We start from the raw sequence: 5,767 nt of genomic DNA, 5'->3' as shown, positions 1-5,767 counted from the left end.
CTGTGGTTGTTGCATTTGTGCAAATCCTCACTTAATGCAGCCTTGGACTTTGCTGCTCTGCTATCACTGCTGTGCTTTCTGTTGTGTTACAATAACTCAATTTTTTTTTTTTTTTTAATATTCTTTATTGTGAAGCGACTTAAAACATAATTCCTCTTTTGACTGATTGCCTGTTTGCACAGTGTTAGTGCTGATAATTCCACAGCAATACCATTTTAGTTGATTATTCCTTTTGACTTAGGTTGTTCAAACTGACTGCTTGCTACATTCAAATACTACTCAATGTAAATTTTAACTGAAGTTAGACATTAAGATTCTGGGCTCTGACTCAACAGCTCAACACAATCCTATGATTCTGGGCTCTTTGAAAACAAGCTCTGACTTATAAACTATGCTTTTCTACTGCAGCTGCTCTTATAAAATTTGTTTGTCAAATTTATACAGATAATGCTGGAAATACAGATGTGATAACAAGCTTCTCCCTTTCCATCACATCTATCAAGAGGCCACGACGCTGTAAGGCATTGTTACCCCAACAGCGGATGTGCAGTTCACCTACAGCCTCTGAGGTTACTGCAGATACATGACAGGGTGGGTCTATTGTAGTAGTATTTAGTTACAAATGTATGTATTTTTATGTAGAAGCTCTCCTCCATTCAGTGCACTAAGAAATCATAGAATCACTAAGGTTGGAAAAGACCTACAAGATCACCCAGTCTAACCATCCACCTATGACTGATGATGTTCCTGAAGACATCTTCTACTTGTAATTTATAGTTACCCTCCTCCTTTACCAGCTTTATCAATTCTGGGATTTGGGGCAGGAAAGAATTTGAAGATTTAAGATCCTCCGAAGCCCATAGTGTGGGAACTGTATGAACACAACCTACAGAGCATAAAACTGCTAGAAAATCTCCCGACGCTTTCCACCGCATCATACTTTCCACCACAAAATTATCAGCATTGATTTTATTTATTTTTTTTATAGACTTCGAGTGACTCAGGAATCTGGCAGTGTTTGAAGTGTGAGCTTTGCTCATGCATCTGTAGTGGGTGGAAGGGCAGAGTTAAGAGACTTCTAGTCCTGTAGAAAAATTCTCTGGAAACAAACTTAATGAACTGGGATGGAAGAAAGAGCCCATCATTACCAAGTGCTGATCAGACCTCCAAAATCTCAGGACAGCCATATATAAAAGTTAGAATTAAAATATATGTTATCTATTAATACAGTAATACTTTATGATAAGAAGCAAACATGTGTTTTTACTCTTCCATGCCATATACCAAATGGGACACGTTGCCCAACGAAATTGTCTCCTCTCCCTGTTAAAATACAAATTTCTAGCCATATCAAGTCGTAATGAATTATGTGCTTATTTTCATGAGGAAAAAAGATTTTTCCCCTGACGTTGTCAGATGTCCTGTGTGCTTTCAGACATTAGATTTAATCCAGTTTCACATGTGAAATGTACATACTGTACACTGTGCTATGTATAAGGCATCTGCATGTTAGCTGGTGGATACATGATGAAAGCTGCAGTTTCAAAGTAGTTATCAGCTTCTAAGCAACCTGGAAAATGACCTCCAGATTTCTCAAAAAAAAAAAAAAAAACCCCACATTTTAAATTTTTTTCTTTTTCATTGAATAATTTGGCTTTAATTCTTATTTCTAAAGTGATGACATGGAATGTTTGTCCCACATGCACCTCTGTGGTGGCATAATGCTGCTGGAGGTGGGAACCTGTAAGACACTGTTAAAACACCAATGGAAGCAGAAGAGTTGGGCTGCTAAACTTGTAACTGGAAAACCAATCGCAGCAGTGAATCCAGTCTGATTCTCTTACACGGAGAAGACAAAGCAGGAGACTTCCAGGTGGTCTCTGACTCTGGTGCAAATTAGCTTATTAGGTAACTGTAATCTGGTATAATGGTGTTGTCCTTATCAGCAACAAACACAAAAAAACCACCCTGCTTGAATTTTGTGTATGAAAGGCAAAAGCTTTTTTTTCAAGACATGGGATTTCAAGCCTTTTTCAAGTCCCATTTGAACAACCAGTACCACCACAGCTACAGCAATCCCAAATAAATCAACTCTGCCTTCCTTGTTCTCCAGTTTGTAACCTGAATCTCGAGGAGCCAGGACAGCTTCAGACAGCTCGCTCACACACACACACACACACACACACACACACACACCCTCCCTTTCCCCCCCCCCCCCCAAACCATTGGGGGAGGGGGGACAACAGATGAGCAGTAGCACCGGTGTTTGTTGTACGACCTTTTACAGCTGCCATAAAATGGCTCATCCTCCTCCCCCAGGGCTGATGCAGACATTTAGTTTGGCGAGTGGTGCTGGCAGGCTGCTTGCATGAGTAGCCAGAAGCTCTGCAATAGTTTTGGACCAGAGCGTGACTTAGATCATAATTGGGTAAAGCAATAGTCTACCATGAAGGAACAGGAAGAGAAGAAAGGGAAGATAACACTGCACATCATCTGTAGCAGCCAGTGTTCTTGCATGGGTGTGCACTTGAGCATGCCAGCCTGTGCTAACAGAAGCTGGATGGCTCTATCATGCTGGTAGAGAATGGGTAAGTGTGATGGAACAGCCAGTGGGTTATGCTTTGTGGCCAGAAAAGCACAGGCCAAAAGCAGACAGCAGTGCAGTGTCAGAATCATTATCTGCATCCTGCACAGATCCTTCCCACAGCTGAGAGAACAGTGCCTGTCAAAGAGCTACTACAGGACTTCCAACTTGGTCAGGCAGTGCCTTTGGGAGGCAGCCAGTCCTGTGAGCACCTCCATGTGACACCACTGTGCTGGGAAGCAGCACGGCACTGAGCCAGTTGCCACAGAGGTTTGCTTCTAAAGGGCTTTCCTTGCTTTCTATAGGAGCTTCTGCGTTGGTGTGCTTACAGCCCAATAGATCACAAAGAAGCTGGCACCCATAGGAGAACATAAATGTCAGGGAGACGTGGAAGGAGCAACATACGTTGTTCTTGTTTTAATGTAAACTAGCACAAATCTTGCAGAGAGATGTTCCTTTGCAAATATGAATAACTGCTAAAAGTCAGCATCAAGCAGTGGAAGAGTGGAGCAGAACAGAAGTTTTCATAGTACTTTGTTCACAGCTCTTGGAATAAAGAGTGCCTTGACCTGCAACAACTGTCTCAATAACACTAGACATACCAGTAGAGCTGGAAGAGGCAATCTTGAGTTGGGCTGAAAGCAGAAAGTTATTGCATTTGTGTTTGCTTGGAAGCAGATCCTGCATGCTCACTCTTGGCAATAACACAACAACATTTCAGTGATCTGAAAGCTGTTTACACATATGATATTTTAATGCTATCAACAATAACAACTTAGAAATGAAATTCACTGCACAAATGATTGCTCTTTGCTGAGAGTTGTCTGCACGGTCTTCATCGCTCTGCATGCCCTGGTGGCTTCACCTACTCTGCTGCTAAGAGGCTTTGCAATTTGTGAAGTAAGTTCTGATAAGGTGAGAAGGTAAGATAAGGTGAGAAAAGCAAAGTCAAGTCATTATGAGAAAAGTATTCTTACAAATTACAGGCTGGCATCTTGTAATCTGTATTCGAAGAGTGAGGCATAAGAAGTGAAGCAGACAGGTAAGTGTGAAAGAATTGTCATGCTTTCAAAGCCTGAAGAGTTGGAGATTACTCTTTCTTCCCTCACTCATGACAAAGTTCAAAACTTATTGAAACTTAGAAAAATAGTTCTACCTTGTAGTCTTCCAGATTATATTTGCTTGACAAAAGTTCCAAAGAATGTAGTTGTCACATCAGCTCGTAGGCCAGAGAAGCTTCCTAGCAATGAGATGTGGATTTGCTCAAAATGCATTTTCAGTTTCATTGCACTTTAGATTGAAGTTTTTTGTGTGTGATTACCAAAACGAAGCAAGCTTCTCAATAGATCTGCCATGGGTACAGCTCCTCAGCTCCATCCGTGAATGATAAAATGGTGCAAAAGATGTTGCATACTTCACAACTTCCAAAGCCTTGGAATTCAACCCAGCATCATCCAGTCCTTCACCAGGGTTGTCTTCCAGTGAAGCTATGCAATGGCCCCATTCCTCCAAGGTGTTACCAAGCAGCTCTCTAGGAATATTTTCAAAATAAGAAGAGAATGGTTCAGCAAAGAGGTGGAGACTCTGAGCTGAGATCTGAGGTTGTTTGCAAGGAGCCCAATTTAGACAAAGGCCATATGTCAAAGTGCATCTTTGCATTACTATTGTCACACACACACAAAGAACTACAAAGACAGACGTTCTTGCGTGATCTTGCGATTCAATTCCATATGATGCTAAAGTAGAAAAATTGTATTTGTGAAAATAGCATCTTCATATCCTGCAATTCTTTCCAGGCAGAGTATTTTTGAGTCTATGAGCAATATATGTTAAAAATAGTGGCTGCATCAGGTAGCTATAGTAAGTAACATCTACAAATAAGTGACAGAAGAGTACGTAAGCTGTCCCAAGTGATAGTGCCTGAATTTGCATTTTACCGGACGATGACTTCGCTCATTGCCCGTGACACATCAAAGCTGTCTAAACAATGCAAGTAGCTTGTCTAGCTTTCCCATGCTGTATACCTTATTCTGAGTTGCTTCCAGCTTCCATGAGCCTCCAGTTTTCAGGTCAAAGCTTGCCAGGTTCATTCTCTATAAAGTTGACCTTAAACTCTGAATGGGGGCTATACGAAACACGTGAGAGAAAAAGGAGTTACTGTAGACTTAAATACGGGTAAGGTTGTTGGTATTTTAAAAAGCATTGGCAGGGCTGCCAATCACTGGATCAAGTGCTAGACCAGGCTGCTCAGGGGTCCATCCAACGAGGTCCCTGGGGCCACCAAGTCTTCTCCTCATCTGCCCTCATTTTAGCTTCCCTGCAGCAAGAATTCAAGAGAAACTTGTGGAATTGTCATTCATCATTTTATGTCAGGCTGAACAATTTCTTCATTGAGTTAAGTGCTACTTGTACGCTGGAACCTGAATAAATTGGCAACGCCAACTGCATGATTTGTGGAGAACAACGCAATGGGAGAACATCTGCTGTCCCAACAGTGACCTGGAAGGAAATCTGACAGTGAGTACTGGGGATCAGTATGAGAAAAATGCTGTGTTAGTGTCTGTTCACTTCAGGGGACTAACAAAGTTATCTGCTATCTCTCTGCGCTGTGGTCCTCACTCTTTTTTCTTTGCAAATCCAGATGTTGTTACGCTGAGGCTTGGCCATGCAGCTTCCAGTGACTGAATAGCTGTTATTGCCCCTTGTCCTGAAAGATGGAATTTGTGAAAACTGGGGGCTCCTGTATTGGAGATGAATACTAGAAGAAGCTTTCAAGCCTCTACGGTGGAAACCTTCTGCAGCTTGGTCCTTTGTGACAGACAGTATGAGATCCAGGCAGGGCAAGAAAAGTAAACCAAAGCAACTTTAATGATTCTCTCAGATTAGCACATGCTAAAAAGAACTCTCAGCCATTACGTGGAGGCTTACTGCACTTTGAGGTACTGCGTGCAGAATTAGATTTATATTTGCTTAAATGAACTGGGAGTCCCATGGAGGGATCATAGAATCACAGAATCACCAAGGTTGGAAAAGACCTCCGGGAGCATCCAGTCCAACTGTCTGTCTACCTCCAGTATTTCCCACTAAACCATGTCTGTCAGTACAACAGTTCTAAACATTTCTTGAATACTTCCAGGGATGGCAACTCCAACACCTCCCTGGGCAGCCCATTCCAGCACCTGA

At 42.0% G+C, this 5,767-nt stretch overlaps 1 long non-coding RNA gene across 1 annotated transcript; it reads left to right on the top strand.

Moving 5' to 3' along the window:
• The first annotated feature begins 59 nt into the window (after nt 1–59).
• Nucleotides 60–5,637, top strand: LOC122160708. The gene is made up of 3 exons (XR_006168943.1): nt 60–591; nt 3,571–5,101; nt 5,226–5,637. It is a non-coding gene; the product is annotated as an uncharacterized LOC122160708 (long non-coding RNA).
• Nucleotides 5,638–5,767: the final 130 nt, after the last annotated feature.

Source organism: Centrocercus urophasianus, unplaced genomic scaffold (genome assembly GCF_019232065.1).
Source record: "Centrocercus urophasianus isolate 14NV4802_14NV808 unplaced genomic scaffold, USGS_Curo_1.0 seq_18, whole genome shotgun sequence".
NCBI classification, from domain to species: domain Eukaryota; kingdom Metazoa; phylum Chordata; class Aves; order Galliformes; family Phasianidae; genus Centrocercus; species Centrocercus urophasianus.
The sequence above is the reverse complement of the archived record's forward strand: the minus strand, read 5'-3'. Positions and strand labels throughout refer to the sequence as shown.